The following is a 23,331-nucleotide window of genomic DNA, read 5'->3' as shown; positions in this document are numbered from 1 at the left end:
GTGATAGGGAAAATAGGTTCCACATGGGGTTGACAATATTTTCAGCAATGTTTCTAGTCAAGTAGCTAGATTTACTAGTCCAACCTACATCTAATGCAAGTCGATTAGTTTATGGATCATGTAGCTTTCATGCCTCCAAGGTCCTCTCATTTATGGATTCATTCAATGAACCCTCCTTGTTCTTGATACTGAGCATGAACATGAGAATATGGAAGAAGAAGAGGTAGAAGATGAAGACAATGACATGGTAGAGGATACTTCTTCTGGCACTGTAGATCTATAAGACTTAGGCACATGCCAAAGGATTTGTAGGTTAAGAATGGGTGGATCTCATGCTGCTAGGCGAATAGAGTGTGAAAACTCTAGAGTGCATCATTGTCATGAGACTGCGTGTCTACCACTGCAAACTTGAAGGCTTTTTTGCCAAGATTTTGAACTCTTTAGTCAACATCATTATGAGTTTATTTTCCGTTGTGTGTATCTTTTGTATTTGCATTTGCATGACACACGAGCACATGTAGTTAGGCTAGACACAACTTCTTCAATGCATTCATAATTTTTTGTGTGGGAGCATCTCTTGATTGGTTGCATCGCATGGATCCAACATTGCGAAATTTCTCGAATCATGATTGGATGAGCACAATGATCTATTTCAAAGAATATTTCCTTGTTAGGGCACAATGCATGACTCAAGGAAGGAAGTGATGACAGTGTAGCTTCTTTGGATACATAATCTTCAGTTTAGCACAGACAATGATGCTACAACTTAAGGAATCTCATCAAGTTCAGATGCAACAAATGTTTCCGCAATAAATCTCCAAAATGAGAGGAACATTGTAGCCTACTATAGGATGCTCCCTTCATAAACCATTTTAAACACTCTTCTCCTGTCATGGAAATGATGTTTTGAAGAAAAGCAATGCTAGTGACTCAAGCAAAAGCTTGAATGCAAGTAGAGGAGGTTCACAAAAAGATCATAATCACAAGTTTTGAAACTCCTTTTATCCCTGAATTTACAAGTCTAGTATGAAAGGAAGATCAGCGAGACAATATAAGGATAGAAGATAATAGCTTTTTTAAATAAATCCTTAGCTTTAATAAGAAAAGCTATGAGCTTTTTCGACCATGTGCTCCAGATTGGGAAGAAGAGACGACGCTGAGTCCTTGATGCCTACGGGCCTGCTTGCTGTTGAGGAAGGATGGCCATGTTTATGTTTGTGAGAAGGAATTTGCATATCAAGGCTTGTTAAATATTGGAAAGCTACAGAGAGCAGTCAATTAATTGACATCGGGGTACGGCGAGCTTAGGAGTTCATGAGGAGCCAGTGACTTGGACTTTTGAGAGAGTTATTGCCATGGTGAAAGGAAGCTTAGTATGCTTTCTCTTGGACTATTGTTGTTCTTGTCGGATGATAATATGAAGAACAATAGAAGGGAAAGGACGTCGAGCTTTTTGGCATGAAGATGCAATCGCTGATTACAAAGAACTCATTGGAACTCTCAAAGGGTTTGTTGTTGACAACCTGTTCCACTACAAAAGAAAGGCCCTATAGACGCGCATTGTACACGCGAAATAATGGGTGCATTTATCAGTGCGTATATCAGTGTGTCTATTCATGCTAGTATATAGAACGCATCTATATACCCGCGTTTTTAAACGCGCCTATAGATGCGAAAATAAATGCACATATTTTTCATTTCTCATAAAGTCCCTAAATATGAACAAACATCTTAACAGCTAGTACATTACCAACTTTACTTCTTTCTGAGTATTACAAATATACATCCAATCATTCAAAGCTAATTATATATGCTACAATGAATGATCAATCTCATCTTCAATGAGATCGACCCTTGCTAGACTATCTACCTCTAGGTCTATGTTACCAATAGGCAATGAAACAAATAAGTCTATCCCACTATCAGATATATTGCTATGCTCAATTTCTTCATCATCATATGTAACCATATTGTTATCCTCTTCTGCGCTTCCTTGAACATCCTTGCAGGGATCATCTTGCACTGCATCATGTATATCATCGATCATGTGCATCATCTTGATTGTATCATCATTGATTGTTCGATTGTCATAAACTATCTCTATGTTGGTAGCATTGCCATATATTGGTTTTGAACGATTAAATATGGGGATGACGTGCCACCATCAGTTATTGTTTACCATTGGGTGATACACAACTTGTATTTAAAAAACAAAAAGTAAGCAACTTAGATATTTATTGTATTTTGAGAATGTATCAAGAAGTAATATATATAAAAATAAATAGCTTCTAATATACATGCTTGCATTGTTGAGGTAGTACGAATGTGTCATTCTACAAATCCACTTCGATGACATCTAATTGTGCAATGCTCACGTGTTGTTACTACTTCTTTAAACCACTTCACATCTAGTACATATATAAAAAATTGCCTAAATTCAAGCTTCAATATATCTTGGATCAAGCCACGAAAATATTTGCCTTCACACCAAATAGCATTGAACAATGTGCACTAGTAGTACATTGTTGAGATCATATTAATGATTTAGTTAAAGATGAAACATGTGAAATTATTATATCATATATAACTAAAGATAATTTAATTATAAGTATGTCTCACCTTTGATAAGCAACCTTGTGCGTATTCCCACTCCTCTTGCGATATATCCATCGCCTCCTCTTTTTCCATCTTCTCCATTTCTTCGTGTAGCCAATCTATATCAATATGATATGGAAGCACACTTAAATGTTCTGGATATGGGACATTACGTCCATGTCTAGCACAAAATGCTTGCCTTTCGATTACTCTTCTTGCCCTTGCTTCTTTATATAGTGACCCATTTGCTCATTACTTCGCTGTTAAGTACACAAAATACATTTAACTTACGAAGTTCCTCTTTCACTAGCACTTTGCTCCTTCCTTTTCTTTGAGGTATTATAGAGGTCATCCTCAAATCTTCATCATCTTTTCATAGTCGTGGTAAAGAGGGGTCCACTATAGTAAGATATTCAGAGATTTGTACAAGGGATGATTGCACTAACCAACCCTCATCCATGCTTCCCTCGGGCCGTGCATTTCGCCTTACAAAATCTTTTAGGGTTTTCATAAAGCGCTCTAGAGAAAACATCCACCTTGCATGACCTACCCCATAAATTGTGATCTCATCAATCAAATGTACGAGTAAGTATACTTGAGTAGTCAAAATGGAGCGAGGAAAAGTCTCCTCCACCAAACAAACCACCTAAATGGACAATACTCGAGCCTCTTGCAACGTATTTGGATCAATTTCCTTCAAACTCACAAATCTACCAACATGCAATTGAGAACGATGATTAGTTTTGTCCATAAATTCAAGAGGGTTTACTATGTGATGTACATAATATGTAAACTAAAAAATAAGTATAAAGTATACATACCTCGCGAGCTCACCCATCTTGTAAATGATATCATGCACATCTTTCGAAACACAGTGGGATATGCTAGTAGGAAGGATAAACTGTATGTAAATATCCATACATTGTTAATTACTCTACATAGTTACTCCACTAATTAATATATTTATGGTTATGAAAATCCTTACCTGAATCACATTGTGTCATATGTGAGACTTTAAACCAGATAGTTGCTCCACACCTCTTTTCTTTTTCTTTATGAAGGCTCCCTTGGTTGAGGCATCTCATATATCCTGTAGGAGTTTGAAAGCTACATATTTGCTGTTCCACCATCTTTTCTTCGGTCTTCGACAACATCTAAGATGCATGCGGTAACTCGATCTTTCCTCTAGGTCTGATGCATGGCCAAGCTCATCTCATACATCTAACGCTACGTAAATCCTCCCTTACATTGACAGAATCACGAGCCCCGATTAAGTGATTCCATAATGTAGAGGCAACATTCTTGAATATATGCATGGGATCCAAGAGGTGATTGATCTTAAGTTCAGTCCAATATGGGAGACGAAAAAATATAGAGAATCTAAGGCACAAACAATATATTATTTCTTGTTCTCGTAATGGAGTGTACTTTAAAGACAAACAAAAGAAGTAAACTAGTTACCGACTCATGCCGAGTGGAGGATAATCATTGGTGTGTGTCCAAGTGTCCTTTCAATCTTGAATGGTCAGAGATTGTGGAGTTCTTCCATTAGTGGGGGGTGCATATTTGGGGTGGTCAATAGGAAGAAAACGATGATGATTGTCATAGATAACCTTCTTCAAGCATGTCGGTCAAGAAGAAACTAGAGAGGGACCGAAAATTGGACATGCATGATATCCTGATGTAGTTAAACCTCTAAAAACAAGTGGGTTAATGATGACATATATTTGATTAAGGGTAAAAATCAATAAAATAGAGTATGTAACTACCTGAACACTCTCCATAGCCTAGAAAGTCATGCATGGTCCACAACAACATGCCCTTTAAAGTAAAATCTCTAGAGGACAATGATGCACTCACATCTTGTACCTCACTACCTCTCCATAGCATTTCTAGCTCCTCGATCAAAGGCTCTAAGTAAACATCCATGTTTTTTACTTTGTGTTTTCCAAGAATCAAAAGGGACAACATTACATGTCCTTTTTTTTATTGCCATGGACAGAGGGATATTATAGTTCACCAATACCACTGGCCATACACTATATGAGGTGCTTTTGATGCCAAATGGATTTATTCCATCTAATCCTAGACTAAATCTCAAATTTCTGGGCTCTTCTTTGAAAGTAGGCCACAAATTGTCTACGTGTTGCCAAGCTAGTGTGTCTGAAGGAATTCTCCACTTTCCATCACTTGAATGGTGACTAGCATGCCATGGCATGATTCTCGCAATAGATTCACACTTAAACATAAGTTGAATACGTGGAATAATAGGAAAATGTCGTAAAACCTTACGGGCACATCCATTGATTTCATCTCCTGGTTGTATCTTGGTTCACCACAAATAGGACATTGTCGTGCAGATACATGATCCCCATGAAAAAAAGATGCAATCATTGACACATACACGGATTTTAACGTAATCGAGACCTCCAAGAGATGTTAAGAAATGCCTTGCTTGCTCCCTTCTAGTTGGTAATTTATTTCCATTTGGAAGCATTTGTGATAATAACCTGCATATATTGTGCAAACAGAGTTAACAAACCGGGAATATTGTCTAGAAGCATTTATGAATTAATATCAAATGATACATACTTCAATAATGCATTCAAGCTAGCATTACTCCATCCATAAATGGTTTGTAACTTCAGTATCTCGAGAGATGCACGTAGAACAGAGTAGGTGTAACCTTCGTATAATGGAGTTTTTGATGCTATGTGTAGTGGGTCATCTGTCTCTCTAGTGGCGCCTTCCCCCCTAACTGTTAGAAATGCGGGATCTAGAACATGACATAACCGGAAGCTATGGAGGATGGAAGGAGAAGTGTAGACTCATGATGGAATGGACACTGTTTGTTACACAAGTGAATTAGGTTCCAAGATTGAGACTTGGACTCATAAACACAATCTTGTGTATGTGGACAATGACATTGACACTTTACTGAAATGAAAAGAGTACTATCATTGCATTAAGAAAGGAAGCAAGTACAATGCTTTATAGGAAAGTAGGAAACTGCAGTAGGCACCATTGTGCATACGGGATAAGTTAGCCTGCATGTCCTTGACCCTGAGACTCCATACAAAGAGGCTGTTTGAGTGTGATTGCTGATTCTCAACACCCCTCCTCAATCACAACTAGGAAAGGCACAAAGTGTGTAGAGGCTGTAATGAGAACCACCTGCAAAGTGTGGGCATACCACAGACATGGCAAAACACCAGAGGCTGTCGTAGAAAAAGCTAAGTGTGGGTACCATAAACATGGTGGACATCCAGAGGCTGTAACAGGGGCCTCACAAAGTGTACAAGGACTGTAATGCCAAGTTACATAAGGAGTTTACAAAGCTTATGGCAGGAAGCATTAGGGCATGGAAAATACAAGGCTATTAAAACAGTCTATCAGAATTATGAGAGTACAAGGACTGATGAGTCTTGTCCTTCCGATCCTGGTGATCTTCATCTTCTTCTTCCTTTGCTTCATTTTCTTCTTCTTCTTTGACTGCGACTAGATAGGCCTTTTGGGATCTCTTTCTTGCGTGGCAGAACTTCTCGGTGTGTCCGGTCCTTTTGCAGAAGTCACAAAAGAGCTGATCTTTCTTGCCTTTGTACCTGTTGCCAACATATAATGCATGCTCATCTCTAGAGGTACTTGGTTCTTCTTTAGTTTTTAGCTTCTTTTCTTCTTCTAACAGTGATGCCTGGATATCAACAAGTTCAGGATTTGGCATGTTGATTAAAGTTGTTGATGCGTTATTATATTCAGGAGGCAAGCTCTTAAGTAGAACACCGATGCAAACATCTTCATCCATTTTAATGTTTATTCCTGCAAGTTGGGTTAGGAGTCCTTCCATGTAATTGAGATGTGTGGCAAGTGATGCGCTGGACTTCATTTCAAGCCTGAAGAATTCAATCAGGAGACCATACTTTGATGATTTAGATTGTGCACTGAACAGGGTGTCAAGTCTTTTCCATGTATCCTGTGAGGTCTCACAGTTATCCATATGATGGATATAACTGTCGTCTAGCTCCAATTTGATAATGGCCTGGGCTCTGTCATCATTCTTTTGCCAAGTAGTTGCAAGGTCCGCGTCCCTTGGTTTCTTCTCTTTGACATTTGTGATGGCCCAGAGACCCTTCTTCATCAGGATGAGCTTGATGCGGGTTTGCCAAGTGTGGAATCTGACTCCTTTGAATCGAGCATTTGGCGAGTCTTTGCCCATGTTAGATTGACGGGAACAGTAGCAAATCAACTTCAAACTTTATTAGATTTGAGCAATAGAAGAATTGATTGAGAGACACAAGTGCTAAAAAGCACTAGCTTAGTGTCAATGAATACCAAATCTGCAAAAGTATTTTACTCCAAGTGATCTTCCCCTTCTTGATTTGATGCTGATGCCTTCAGATCTGAGTTAAATTAGTAAGAGTGTTGTACTCAAGTGTATCAAAGGATACAAGAAAAATAGTGTCAAATAACACTTGATAAGTATCAATAGATATTGTTCTTGATGAGCCTGATGTTGATGCTGGATCTTCTTGAACCTTCTTGTTGATTTTGATGTTTTGATTTCTTGCTAAAGACTGAGTTTTGGAGTAGATTAGAGTATCAAAACCTTCAGTTGATTGAAAATCTACTGTCACTCAAGTCTATGAGAGGTCTTCAAATCTTCAATGGTCTTTAAGTGCTTCAATGCTTCAGAGATCTCCCCTCCTTGATTTGATGGACAAATGTTGTTGGAGACTAATCAAATCAGTGAATCAAAGTGGCAGGGTTTAGCTTGACTCAAGGCAATAAGGAAAATCAAGTGAAATGGAAGCTTGGAAAAAATGGCTATGGAGTCCCACAGTTAGGGTTTTCAGCCTGACTGGTTTTCGACCTGGCGCAGCTCGTAGGACGGATTATTCGGCGTGCTGGTTGATGAGAAGCAAGCCTATGGGGTAAGTTTCAAAAGCCCTAAGGCCGCAGGGTACATCGCGCAGCGCAGAGGGAGAATCAGACGTACGACCAGCACAGGCGCAGATGTGGATAGCAATCACGACTTTGAGCAATGCTGGAGCATAGACGGACCAATGTCAGACTCTGATGTACCAGGAGGCTTCGCCCTGACCTAGAGAAGATATTCATAGAAGAAATCGTGAGGAGATAAGGTCTGTAGAGGAAGATATGGAGGCTCCAAGTACTGCAGGTCCAGTTTGGCTATGGCTGCCAAGGGGTAGAGAGTGAAAATGAAGTTGGAGATTAAGTCAAACACTTGAACTGAGCTGGATAGAGATCATGAGAGACTGAGGGAGCAAAGAGAGGACCTGAAACATGCTAAGCCATGCTCAGCTGCGCTCTGATACCATGTTAGAAATGCGGGATCTAGAACATGACATAACCGGAAGCTATGGAGGATGGAAGGAGAAGTGTAGACTCATGATGGAATGGACACTGTTTGTTACACAAGTGAATTACGTTCCAAGATTGAGACTTGGACTCATAAACACAATCTTATGTATGTGGACAATGACATTGACACTTTACTGAAATGAAAAGAGTACTATCATTGCATTAAGAAAGGAAGCAAGTACAATGCTTTATAGGAAAGTAGGAAACTGCAGTAGGCACCATTGTGCATATGGGATAAGTTAGCCTGCATGTCCTTGACCCTGAGACTCCATACAAAGAGGCTGTTTGAGTGTGATTGCTGATTCTCAACACTAACCTCATGGGAAAATAAATCGTGCACCATGTTGTCCAAAATCTCTTTCTCCAAAACTTGATGGGGCATTTGAAGAGGGATGCTATCATCGTCATTAGTCTCTACTCTTCTTGAGGACTCTGCCTCCTCGTGTCCACGCTTTGCAACCTCTCGACGCCCTCGAGAGACTATTTGAGGATGTGGTACCACATCCTAATCAATTTAAAAAAGGAGGTTTTTTTGAATGGTGAAGACACAACATAGACCAATAATATTCGCGCAAATAAAGCAATAAAAATTAATGGGTCTTTTTCGTGGTCCCACTCTCCATACATGCTGAGATGTGACATTGTGATTTGACGTGCTCGAAAAAACATCCTCGACATCAGTCTCTACTCTTCTTGAGGACTCTGCCTCCTCGCGTCGACGCTTTGCAACCTCTCAATGCCCTGGAGAGACCACTTGAGGATGTGGTACTGCATCCTACTCAATTAAAAAAAAGGAGGTTTTGTTGAATGGTGAAGACGCAACATAGACCAATAATATTTGTGCAAATAAAGCAATAAAAATTACTGGGTCTTTTTCTTGGTCCCACTGTCCGTACATGCTGAGGTGTAACATTGTGATTCAATGTGCTCGAAAAAAACATCCTCGACAACGATCACACATACATTTGATTTTCCGTCATAGCCAAGCGTCTCGATTGTGAAGACGCAATGTCTCATCCTCACTGGAGGATGCATTGTTTGTTGACTCAACATGTCCCATACTAGTAGAAGATGATGACATAATTACACCTAAATCATAAGGAAATATATGATTTCATTTGGTATATATGTCATATTCCCTAAATGCATTGATACTTAGCAATCAAGAGCACACTTTTCAGGATGAAGAGGGAATGATGGAAGATGAAGAGAAGGGTGATTTTGTTGTTGAAAATGCATGTTTTACTATAATAACTACAATGACAACTATTGTAATTGCAAGTATAGCTATCATAAATGGAAGTACATGGCTATCATAAATGCAAGTACAACTATTATAAATGCAAGGATAACATTAAATATAGCAAGTATGGCAAGAATACTAACTAGGAGTGTTGTTGTAATAGTGTATCTAGTAGCAAATAAAGTGTATATAGCACAACCGATAAATCTTGGATAGCAAGAAGAAAATGCTATGGGTTATGTTTTAGACATGAAGGTGTTGCTAGAGGACTTATATACATGTGAACGGTTGAAAATATGCGAGCATCTTAGCACACTATCTAAGAAATATGAGTGGTCAAAAGAGGATTAAAACAAAGGCATATGGATTCTTCTTGAAAGATGAATGTCTTTGAAATCATGCAAAGAAGAAAAGAGGGGCTCCACTACAAGTCATCATTGAGAGAGCTAGTCAGTTGTTGCCAAAAATGCAAAAGTTTCATGAGAGTAACTAAGCTGGCCATAGAGGTGTTTAGGGCACATTTAAGAAGATTAAGGAAAGATGTTGTTGGAAAGGAATTTACAAGGATATTGCATAATTTGTTGACTCGTCTAGTATCTACCAAATGTACTTAATTACGAAACATCAAGATGGAATCCAACCAGCCCATTCTTTTTCTCTTCATTACAAATGGGTGGTAGATTTGGTTACTATGCTTATAGGACTCTAGTAGATAAGATACCTCATTCTTGCACATGAGGATTTGACAAATCAAGTGGAGGGAAGAGCTTTAAACACTAATACTACATATTAGGATATATGTAGGTTTCTCTTGGAAGAGGTCTTTTGCTGATATAGTGTGTTGGCAAGATTAGTATTGATAAAGGGAAATTGGATGCACTTGAGGCTCGTGAGTTCTCTATTGAGATGTAGAGAGAGATGATATGTAGAGATGTGAGAGAGAGAGAAGAGACACACCATGTACACTCCCAAAGACTATTTCATATTGATCACAATCTACATATATGTGTGTGAGACCTAGTCTAGATAGACTAAGCTATATATAGCTGCAACATCCCCACTCAAATAAAGGCCTCTAGTTGTAGATGAGAAAACCCTTGGGGAGCACAAGAAAAAAATGTGAGATCCTATATACAAATTTACAAACATGTGAGGTGTCCGCCAAGCTCATTCCAAGGTACACCTTTTTGTAGTCCATCAGTAGGTATCAGTAGGTTTTCCAAATGACACCGCCCAATACTCCCTTGGAACATCATGGGGTTTCTCACTTAGACCCCACAGAGTCTACATCGCAACGGAAGAGTTTCGGCCGAACCCACTAGGATCAACTTGAATTTTTGGGTTTCTGAAATTAGACGGGTCTCCTAGCAACCATCTAGTGTCAGTAATTTCAAGTTTCCACTTCTATAGGATTACTCAAGTTGAAGTAGACTTGCCATTGAACTTAGTTCAAAGAGAATGGGAGACGGAGGGGAGTGTGGTATATCAACCTTCCTAGCCATAAGGCAAAATCCCATTCCGACTCCCTAAAACAATGCATGTCGGTTCTACCTAATGACTAGTTGGTCAATTTATCATCTTCCTATTTCTAATGCCGATTTAGAAAAGCTTGCAGCTAATCAAGTCCATCCTACTATTGGACGAACTCATCAAGGATTACATCCACCCGCTTTCCTTTGATGATAGAATCATCTTTAGTTTTTTAATTACCTACAATACATTTATTGAAACATATACAACTAGCTTTCTTAATTAGTCCATTAAATCACAACTTCCTTCACGTAATTTATCTCATAGACATGCATACAATTCAAACAATCCTTGAATAAAACAAATTTCTTTATTATGCTAGAAGTTTATTACAATTTTCATCTTTTCGACTGCGAAAGATATACAAAATTCCATGAGGGTATTTTGTTGCTAGGATTCCACCCTTATAACTAGTATCTAAGGTTCCAAGATCCCATCCTGGGTCACATAGGGGCTCGTTCGATTCTAGGAGTATTGCAAAATTTACCACTAGAGCTCCCCCTCGCACCCACATTTACTACTGCGTGAGGCTATCCCTATGAACAGACCTTTCTCTATGGAGCCGGTCTAAGCCTCTTGAAGCAATAACCATGACCCACTTGGAGTAGGGTCTTGCTGCTAGCTTAGGGGTAGCCTAGCATGATCTTTCATTTTATCTTGTTTGTCACTGTTTTTAATCAGAGATCTAGATTCTAGCAAATATCAATAATCCTTTCAAACAATAAAAACCATGCCATCGTACAATTCATTGCTTCCATAGCCACCAAGGTAGACCTTATCCTAAGGTAACCTTATATTCTAATGAGTATTCTCCTCCCCATAAAGAAGTATTGAGAACATCTCTTCCAACATGTTAAGAAAGACATGAATTTTCCATTTGGGGCTAACTTACTCAACATACCCGAATTTCCTTTAGAAAAAATATTGCGACAATAATTCTAATAAGATGATTTATAAGACCCTTAAATAGACATTCACTTTTCATAACAAGCATTAATCATCCTTAACCTTGTTGCGTTGACAATATATCGAGTTATTTTTTTAATCTCGAGTGTGCATATAGTCTTTTACTCATTTTTTTCTACATTCCTCCTGCAATTATTTCCATCATGATCTTATGAATTATAATCTTAATTAATCTAACTGTACAAATCATAGGTAGCAGTTAACCATTTATGCATATACTAATATGCTCTCTAGATGAAATTATCAATTTGTGTAAGTGAAAAATATGGTAGCTAATACTTTTTTGTACTTAATTATTATGTGAATAACCTAGTTTGGCATGACGACTTTGGGAATTTTGTCTTTGCTTGACTTGCGTACGCTACACCCAGTCCATTGGTAGTGGCAACTCTAGCAACCTTGGGCACTCCCATATCTCCGGCAATACCCATTCTTTGACTGGTTGTGGTGGTTCTCATGGTCTTTCCACCTCTTTGCTTTGGAGCCATTGTCTACAAATGGATTCAAGGGATGAATAAGGAGGAATAAATTTGGGATGGGATAGCGTAAGATAAGATTGCTTAGTTGAAGACCGAGGTAAGGGAGGAGTTGAGCTAGCTCTCTCCCTCGCAACCTCTCGGGGTAACTTCTCTCTCTTTCTCTCTCTCTCTCTCTCTCTCTCTCTCTCTCTCTCTCTCTCTCTCTCAATAGCTCCGTCTTGCAACCTCTTGAAGGAGTATCCTTCTACCTCTCTCTCTCTCTACCTCCCTCTCTACCTCTTAGGGTCTCCTTATGCCTCTCTAAACCACTCCCCATGCCTCTTATTTATATCTAAATAAGAGAAGAAGGATTGTGACTGAGAATAAGAGCTCGTTATGGAGGGTATCTTCACAAAATCAGCAATTTGAAACTTCTAAGATGCAATCTGATGCTCAAATCACAAATATGATGGTTCCTTGGCTTCCAAAGGGAGGTAAAACACCAAGACACTTGCTCCAAAATCTTTTAGATCACTCATTCTTCTTCTCCCTATTTTGGAGTGTTATTTGTTGCCTCTAAACTGCGATCATGACACACGCAATTTTGTGAATCCTTATTTCTTTACATTAAATCTCCAAAACTAGTTGAAAAAAACCACTTGTTCTTTTTACATGACATCATGTTCTAGAATTTTCCATAGATTTTTAGGATATCTACAATAAATAATCTTAAATATATAAAAAATATGCTAGTTTTACCCAAAAATCTAGTATTTTTGGACCATCCATACTATACATACTAATACTAATAATATGTCTCATAACTCTCATTCACATGGCAACTTCTGTGATGGGTGGCTATAGTCCTTGTCAATCTGAAAAAAACTCGATTTTTTTGTTAGTTAATTAGTTATTAATGCTAGTTAATTTTTACTTTAGTTAGTCTTTAGTTAGCAACCTTACTAACTTACTAATTGACTAACTAAGTTTTGAACTAACCAACTGACTTTTAATTTCGTGGAAGTATTACATCCTCCTCCCCTTAGAGAAATCGAGATATCTTCATCTCGAGAGAGACTATGGGTATTGTTGATAAAGAATATTCTCATCTATCCATGTTGCATCTTCTTCAAGATAATCATTCCACTGGACAAGGCTTTCTCTAAGGGCTCTACTCCTTAATTTTCTCTCCCTTACATCAATTACTATATCACAATGTAGTTCAAGGACTCCTTGGCTAGGCATTACAACTTTTTGATCGTCAAGGATACCGTTAGAGTTAGCTACGTATGTCTCCAATAAGCTAACATGAAATACATTGTGGATTTTTATATTCTCAGGGAGTTGTGTCTTGTAAGCATCTGGTTCTAAGCACTTGAGAACCTTATAGGGTCCACAATATCTTGGACTTAGCTTCTTAAATTCTCGTAAAGACAAATAACTCTTCTTTGGATGGACACATACGAAGACCATGTCTCCTTCTTTGAAGATTTGTTCTTGCCTTATTAGATCAGCATATGCCTTTTGTCGGTCCTTGGGAGTTTTAATATCGTGTCTGGTAATCTTGATTTGATGATCTATTTCTTCTAAAAAAATTCTCAAAGCTTCTACCCTTAGAGTAGGATCAAAAAAATTAAGTGGCATATGGCAATCTTGACCATATAGTACCTGAAATGGAGTCATATGAATACTTTAATGATAGGAGGCATTATAAGCAAATTCCACTAAGGATAGATACTCAATCCACCTTTTAGGTTCCTTGTTGCAATATGCATGCAGAATATCCTCAATCACCTGGCTAACTTGTTTTGTCTACCCATCAATTTGTGGATGATAAGTAGTACTAAAACAAAGTTGAGTCCCAATGGCTTCAAATAAACTCTTCAAGATATGTGATGTGAAAAGAGAATCACGATCATTGATGATCCTTTTAGGTAACCCATGTAACCTAAAAATCTCTTTTACAAAAATTCTTACAATATCTGAAGCTTTGTAATTGGTTTTTGTTGGAATAAGATGAGTAACCTTTGTTAGCATTTCGACTATTACCATTATTGAGTTATATCCTTCTTGCACAGAAGGTAACCCAACTACAAATTCTATGCTAATAAATTTCCATTTCATCTAGGGAATGTCAAGTGGCTGGAGTCTTCCTACTAACTTGACATGTTTAGATTTTACCCTTTGACAATTTAGACATTCAGTAACAAACTTAAGGATATCACCCTTGAGACTTTGCTAGTAATAGCTTTTCTTGATAACATTAAGAGTTTTTTCATACCTTGAGTGTCCTGAAAAATGAGAGTCATATGCTTCCCAGAGTATCATTCTCTTGAGAGCATGACTTGAAGGAATGCATAGTCTCATTTTGAAATAAAAAAGTCATTCGTCTTCATCTATGGAAAATTCTTAGTACTTAATTTTGAATTTGGGATCTTGTTCCTTATTCTAAAATTCCCAAAACAATTATTGATAGTTTGGGTCCTTATTTCCTTCATCCTTAGTCAACTAGATGATAGGATTAGTTCGCATTGATACCATTGTAGCCAGATTTTTTGCCCTAGATGGTTCTTTAGTGATAAGAGCACTAAGTAAGACTTTACAATTAATGGCATCTGCTACTAAATTTTCTTTACCAATTATGAACTTAATTTCAAAGTCATACTCCTGTAGAATTTTGATCCATCGTCGTTGCCTCATATTAAGATCAGGTTTAGTAAAAATCAACTTAAGACTTTTATGATCTATAACTAATTAAAAATTATTTCCCAGCAAGTAATGTCTCCATAATTTGAGAGCATGAATCACAGCTAACAACTCCAGGTCATGAGTAGCATATCTCTTTTCATGGGCTTTCAACTTTCTTGAAGAGTAAGCTACAGGATGTCCTTCGTGCATTAGTATGCATCCCAATGCAAGAGAGCTGGCATATGTGAAAACTTCAAATTCCTTGCTTAAGTCAGGTAGCCTTAAAGTAGGAGCAGTTACTAAACTATGCTTTAGTTGCTCAATGCTAGATTGTTCAATTGGCATTGAGATAATGGCAACTTGCTTTTTGAGTAGGTCTGTAAGAGGTGTGGCAATTTGGGCTAATTTTTTATGAATATCCTATACCATCTTGTTAAACCTAGAAAACTTCTCACTTCCTTGATAGTGGTTAGGGGTGGCCAATCTTGAACATCTTTGACCTTGGTAGGATCTATTGATATACCTTCAACAGACACTATGAATCCCAAGTACTCAATCTTCCTTTTGAAGAAGGCACACTTCTTTTTCTTGGCATAGAACTTGTGTATTCTCATTGTCTCCAAGACAATGCGAAGATGTGGTTCACGTTCTTCCTCCTTAGAATAAGTTAGGATGTCATCAAAGAATACAAGAACAAAATCATTGAGATTGGGCCTAAAAATGTATTGTATTAACCTATTGAAGGCAGCTAGGGCATTTGTCAACTCAAATGACATCATGATGAATTCGAAATGACCGTATCTTGTGTTGAAGGTAGTTTTAGGAATATCTTTATCCTTGTTTTTTATCTGATAATATCATGACCAAAGATCAATCTTAGAAAAGATCCTTGCACCTTGTAGATGATCAAGAAGCTTTTCTATCCTCGAGATCAAGTACTTATTTTTCATTGTTACCTAGTTTAACCCTCGGTAGTCGATTACAAAGATGGAGAGTTCCATCTTTCTTCTTTTGGAATAATACTAGGGCTTCCCATGGTGAACTACTTGGCCTAATATACCCTTGTTGTAGCAGTTGTTTGAATTGCTCTTTTAGTTTGATGGCTTCAATAATAGACATTTTTAAAGCTCTCTTTGCCACTAGAGCAGCTCCTGGAAGAAGTTTAATATCATGATCAACTTCTCTTTCCGAAAGTAACTTTGTTAGCTCTTCATGAAATATATCCATGTACTCTTTTAACCACGATGGTTCTTCTTCTATCTAACCATCTTGATTTACCTTGTTAAGCTTTATTAAGTAAACAGGTAATCCCTTCTTCAAGCCTTTCCAAGGAACAGGCCACGGTCAAGGAGCCGTTACCCGAGGAAGAGGAAGAACCGCCTATGTTGCCAATAGGCAAATGTGCGAGGAAGAAGAAGAAGAAGATCTGACCATGGAAGCAGAGTTTGAAAGGGCGACAGTCCATGCCACTCTACATAAGAAAGGGCGGAATCGCCAGTTCTCGGTGATTCAAACACTGTCGGACTATCAAGGTAAAAGTTTCAAGACCTTGATTGATTGTGGCAGTACACATTCCTTTATCTCATTAGCATGTGCAAAAAGATTAGGAATAGCCACAGTAGAAGTATCTACCCTGCTTGTGGAATTAGCAAATGGTCATGAGGTTACTTGTACCAAGCAACACTACAAGATATAGGGCTTATATCGACGTTTAAAGCAACGAAAATACAAACAACAAAATTTTCCCTTGTCGTCGCAAAAAGTATCGTTATTAACGACGCCATAGTAACGTTGGTATTGGCATCGCTATTGGCGTCGCTATCAGCATTGCATTTGGACACCAATAGTAATGCTAATACTGACGTTTTGAGATGCATATAGCGACGGCAATAGCGACGCAAGCAGTAAAATTTGTGACACTAATAGCGATGGTAACAAGGATTAAAAAAATTTTATGACAGGGCAACAAGTTGCCTTGCCACATATAGTACAGTGTGCTTTATGGGAGCCATACAAAATAGTTTCTGCACTACTGTGTACAAAGCGCTTGCAAACAAAAAGAATGTATACTGAAATCATAAAAATGATACATGATCGCATAAAAAGCGATTGGTACAATCATGATAGGATATCACTAATATATAGAAAATGTCTACATAGATCAGGCGACTCAAAAATAAAGGTGTGTGAGCTCCACGGATCCAAGGGCGAGCTACAAATCCTCATCCCCCGAAAGCTCATCCCGGCAAAGGAGCATCGAACGGACTCTGGAGAAAAAGAAACAACACATCAATGCACCATATAATAATGCATTCAAATATCTCATGGTAACTACGGACAAGAAAGATGAGTGACTTACAAGGCCGCTGCGTCTATACAATCAGTCGATCAATGCATTGAGATCGTGCCTCTCCGCATATCGAGTATCAAGGCCGATCGGATCGCGATTTGTAATGGAGTGTTTCAAAGAAAACAAAATGCTAGCTGTTAGAAACATGATTGTCAATACAAAGAATATTTCAAAAAAACAAACAAGCAAAACAAAAGAAAAACTTACAAAGTCCTCCAAATATGTCATGTGGCCGCCGCCACTCCCAAGATGATGGACCACTTCGGCCCTGAGTCGTGCCCTCGCCGCCTCGCGCTGCTGACTCCAACGTCCTGGAGAATCTGTAGCCTCCTCCCTCAGTCGGCACCAACCGTCTACATCTAACCACGCGGGCTTTGCAGCCCCACTCTTGATTGCCTTGCGTGCGTCGGATTGTCTATGTGACATGTATGCATGCATGCAATCCATCATCCAACCCGTAGAGAATCTATCTATTGTGGCTGGCACCGGAAACTCCTCGTGCAAGGATGCTACTATGTAGTCCTTGCTCCCCTCCGGTTTGTTCTTCCAATGATCCAAGACGTGCTGAAAAACTTGTTGGCATAACTCTCTCATGCTAGCCATCACCCTCTTCCCCTCATCATTCATGATTATGGCTCCTGACGTACTATGAACCAGATATCCATAACCCCTAGGAGTCTGCCTAAGATGGGTCCTCTCCCATCTACGTCCACGATCCTAGGCATATCCAGGAGACCCCTCTGCATCTGGTGTATCGACGAGGGTAATCTCTCTCGGAGTGGCACCCAAAGGGGTGCCACCTCTGCTGATGGTTGCGCAAAATCCAGAGTAACTGGAGTAGACGTCCCCACAGGTGTGACAAATCTTGGAGGTGATGCAGCTCCAGCTGAACAACGAGACGAAGACAACACATCCATGTCTCCACAACAGCATCCCCCTGATCCCGATGCACTCCCTCCCTCTGGCCCAAGTCGTGAGCATCAAGATCATCTGCTCGAAGCCGAAGCATCCGATCGTGCTCAAGCAGATCTAGCAGAGTGCCTTGACGAAGAACAAGACAGCTCCTGGTCTGCCATCTCTCTGAATCTCGTGAGCTAGTTTGGAGACATGCGTGAGAAGATGTCCTGCAACTCCTCATCACTCATCCCTCGACTCATCCTGAAAATGTCACCTGCACAGATAAAAATTTATGTTAGAATAATCAATTTAAATCATACAAAGCATAGTAATATAAATCATTTTAAAAAAATCTCACTTAAAATGCATATCTTATGTACCTTTATAAGAGATTGGTCAATGAATTGAGTAAGTGGATGCTCCAAGTATGAAGTATCCTATGGTCCCATATTAATCTCCTAACACAACTCCACATGCACTCGAAGGTCGATAGACATGTCACCACAAAAGAATGAGTCCGCCTCATTCTCAAAAAATTCTTGGACTCCTGTATTTCCATCATTGTTAGCCGATGCTGGCTCCAAGCTTTCGACGGCCTCCACCCCTTGCAATATCGACCCCTCTATTTGCATATTATCTTCATCTATGCTCGAAACATCGCTTTGATCATATACTCTCGCACTTCGGGGAGTTGAAGGTATAACATACCACCATCGAGGTTGTCGAGGGTTTGGATAGAAGATTACCTGTTCACAAACACGTACAAGAGAGTTCAAACCATTGTGACATAAACCATGTTGTAATACAATTAGCAAGCAAATGACTCCATGCACCTATTCATAATGGGCCGGAAACATAAAGGTGTCGCGCAAATCTCACTATTTTTTTTCGAAATCTATTTTGAGAAATCCAAATGGACCTTGTCGAACTATTGCTCTAGCTCCTCCAAGTACCACTTTGAACCATTGCACTCGAATAGTATCATGGAGAAGCTACGGTAATCCACCGTAATAATACTTTGCAAGTTCCCAAAATACTCCATCACATCCACAACCGTGTTTGGATCCGTTGCTTGTCATCGGCTCTCTTGCTCGAACCTTGCCATGACACCACAGTCCATTGTGGAGTGTATTTTGTCAATACGCTCCACATGAAAATGCCGTCCGCGCGATCACACTGCACTATATATTTTGTATTGTACATTGAAACACTCAAATTAGATGTCACATATAAAATTTAAATATGATAGATTCTAAACCCCTCATCACCTTTGGACTACATCCCCTTGAGAATTCCCACTCCTCCATTGAGATCTTTGTCCCTTCGCGAGATGCTGCGGTCAAGGCTCCATGCAACTATCGCATTGACATAAACCACGCCATCTCCTCCATGCCTTCGGGATATCAAATCGGTCGATGAGGCGTACTACGTCGGAATTCAGCTCGCGCTTCCTCTCGATCTTGCCTTACAATCTGGTACTTGGTGAGCCACGTCTCCATGGAGGCATGGTGTAACATAAAAAACCGATTCACCTTCTCTTCCATTGAGGCATCCATTCTTTTTTCTATCCCATTTCCAACCACCACATCTCCACTTCATCCACAAGATGCACAAGAAGGTGGATTTGTATCGTGAGCATGCTAGTGGGTAAGTATTTCTCAAAGAGACAGACCGTCTCCATTGCTCCCCACCTCACGAATTCAATAGAGGACGTCTTAATGTCTTTCTCTGAGATCCATTGCACCAAAGTCGAGAACTTGTAAATGGCCCCGCGAATTTTTTGAGTAAGGCATCCTACGATCGCGATCGGTAGTACAAACTACCACAAATGAGAAAGCATCATGAATAATGGCCACATTCCAAATAGCAAAATGCCCACTCTAATTACAATCCATTCGTAGCACAAACTTGACATATCTTATGCCAATCATGGGATTTTAGCCCTGACAATTGGTCGTCTTTAGAAAATGCGGACATGAGAGAACGCATCATACCCATCGGAGTGCGGATAGACTTGATTACTTGCTTTACAATGCGCTCTTCTTTAGTGGAAAAAACCCAAGGAGCGCGAGGAAGCTGCACGCGACCATCAGCACTTGACTGCGGCCAAAGCGTCTCCATCTTACCTACCTCCTTCAAATCCATTCGTGCCACTATAGTGTCTCTCTTTCCTGTGATGTGGTCCCATAGCAAGCTGGCCACATTCTTGAAAATATGCATGGGATCCAACAAGTGGTTGACCTGTAAGTGGGTCCAATATGGCAACTCATAGAAACTTGAGAACTGTCGCATTCCATTTGGATGTGATTCCGCGTGGACCATTTTTAGCTCGTACTAGCTTGCAGCATTCATACGTGTTGGAGGTCATCCAAGGAAACCTTCCCTGAGTTCATGATCCTCTGGCAAGAAAGCAACGTGTCCTTGATATACCATCTTCTTCATGGTTCGTGACCTTCAAGAGTCTAACTGTGGCCCGCACAATGGACATGCATGATAATCTAAGGTAACCATACTTGTTCCAACACCACAACCTAGTGAATACTTGATTGAATGAGATAAAATATAGATATTACCAGTGAGAACAAAGGCCTACTCACCTAAGCACTCTCCCAATCCCAGAAAGTCATGCATCGTCCACATGAGAATGGCTCGAATATTGGCTGACCGCTGCATACCATCGCGGTTGCTCATATCTTGCACAGTGACCCCCTCCTCCCACAAAATCTTAAGCTCATCGACTAATGGACGAAGATACACGTTCATATTTTTTACTTTGTAATGGCCTAGGATGAGCAAGCTAAGGATGAGATGTCCTTTCTTCGTAGAAAGCCATGGAGGGATGTTGTAGTTGACAAGGACTATAGGCCATACATTGTAAGAAGTTGAGCGCAGACCGAATGGGTTCATGCCATCCATTGTGAGACCGAGCTGAAGATTCCTTGGCTCTCGTGCAAAGCCTGGGAACGTAGAGTCAATGTGGCTCCATGCACGTAAATCTACTGATATTCGTTGAACTCTATCCGTGGACCTATTCTGTGCATGCCACGTTGTCAAGCTCGCCATACCGGACGTACGAAACATGTGGTTTATGCGGGGGATGAGCGAAAAGTATCTGAGAACTTTTTGAGGGATGGTTTGCCCTTGCAAGTCCTGTCAATACCTGTAAGCACCACACTTTGGACATGTCTCCATAGTCTTGTATTATCCTCGAAACAGTATGCAATCGTTGATACATGCATGGATGTTATTGTAGTCCATGCCAAGCTTCCGTAAAACATGTCGTGCATCATCATGAGACTCAGGCATGGCATTTGCAGGTGGTAATATATGATATTTCAATAACCTGAAAAAAATCATAAAACACCTTGAAAAAGCACAAATGTTTATAATAATAGTGTCAAAAATAAAAATCAATGAAGCCTATGTGCAAGGTACCTGAATAACTCGGTCACACTCGTATCGCTCCACTCGTATTTTGCTTGCACACTTAAGAGTGCAAGCAGTGTCTTCAACTGAGATACTCGGCATCCATTGTAATACAATCTGGGAAAACGAGGCTCAAATGGATAGCTTTATGGAGATGTATGTCAAGTTGCAAGTTGACCATAAGTTCTTGCTTGAGAGGTTTTAGCCTCTACAAGAGGTTGAGAAGCAAATTTTGAAAAACATTGAGGTTGATATTGATGCATCCATGCTGTTGAAATCTAAACTTCAAGATATAAGAAATGCTTTACTGATTGATGTAAAAAATGCATGGGACATAGTAGTTGAGAGATTTATTGATGCTATATCTCGGCCATATACCATGCTCAAGGATTTGTTTGTTCCGGTAAAGAATTATTCATTATTGTAGAAAAAAAAAGCATTGGTTCATAAGGTTCATGAGTTGAAGACTAAATGTTTGGACTTGACTAAAAAATTGGATAATGCCTTAGATGCTAAAAGAAAAAGTGATGAATATGTTACTTCATCATTGCAACAAAAAGATTGGTGACAAGGATGCTATGATTAATGAAGTTCTTCACGAGTTGAATATAGAGTTGAAGAGGATGGAACACGATTCTTCTTTGGGATTTAGTGGTGATCAATCAATTATTGAGGTGTCTTCTTGTATGGCCATTATACCTTATATACCTAGCTACGGTCTCTAGGTTATGTACTTTGAGTATCTTAGAGGGGCTCTACTAGGATTACTTATACAACTGCACTAGAGGGATTTGAGTATAAGTAATCCTAGTCAACAAAATTTATGAGCATCATTGAGGATCTCTTAGTCTAATAATAAATCAGTCTCAACAAAAAGCATCTTAGTAATGTGGTTTTTTTGTCCTAGGTCCATGTATAAAAATTAATGCCATCTATGAAATTTATCAACTTTTATTGTAATGATTGGAAGACATCAAATGCAACAATGTAATACAAGGTTACCATATCAAAGACAATATCAAATAGTAAAAATGTTTGTGTCTGTGTGGGGGTGTGTGTGTGTGTACCATAGTTATAAAATTTGTTCCAATCAATTATAATCATAGTCATAACATTTGAAGAAAATATCCTATGCTCAATTTAAGGCATTCTTCTTCTATGGCTATACTTTTGGGTTCATTCTGATGAAGTACTATAATGACCATTAGCTAGGGGATCATTTTCTTTTAGTCCTTCCGTTGACTAGTTGGCATGATTACTAATTTGTTATGCCTATAAAGTTAATACAAAAATAAGGAATTATGCATATCACAATTAGATCCCCTACTTGGACATTATGAAGGATATGAACAATTTTAAGCGATCTTCAAGAGTTACCAATGTACGTGACCCATGGTAAAGCACATTGCATACCATTATCGATAAGTCTATTATCGTGCATCTTAAATCTCCTAATTAGACTTTATAAAGTGTATGACCAATTTTTAGCCCTCTTAAGGAGTCGATGTAATGGTACCCATAAAAAAAGCAAAGTGCATACAATTACCATAATCATGGATATGTTATCGTTCCAATATATATACACATAGATGGACTACATCTTGAGCAGACAAAAGCTATCCATTTGAGTAGACATACATCTCCATAAAGCTATCCATTTGAGTATACATCTCTTTCTCTTTCTCTCCCTCTCTCATTTCCTCCCCCTCTCTCTCCCTCTCCCTCTCTTTCTCTCTCATTTCCTCTCCCTTTCACAATATATCCTAACACTCTCCAAAACCAAAAGGGAGAGGGCGAGA

Source organism: Lygodium microphyllum, chromosome 19 (assembly GCF_053477565.2).
Source record: "Lygodium microphyllum isolate KBCC chromosome 19, Lygodium_microphyllum_v1.1.10, whole genome shotgun sequence".
In the NCBI taxonomy this organism is placed as follows: Eukaryota; Viridiplantae; Streptophyta; class Polypodiopsida; order Schizaeales; family Lygodiaceae; genus Lygodium; species Lygodium microphyllum.
Note: the sequence above shows the minus strand (reverse complement) of the source record.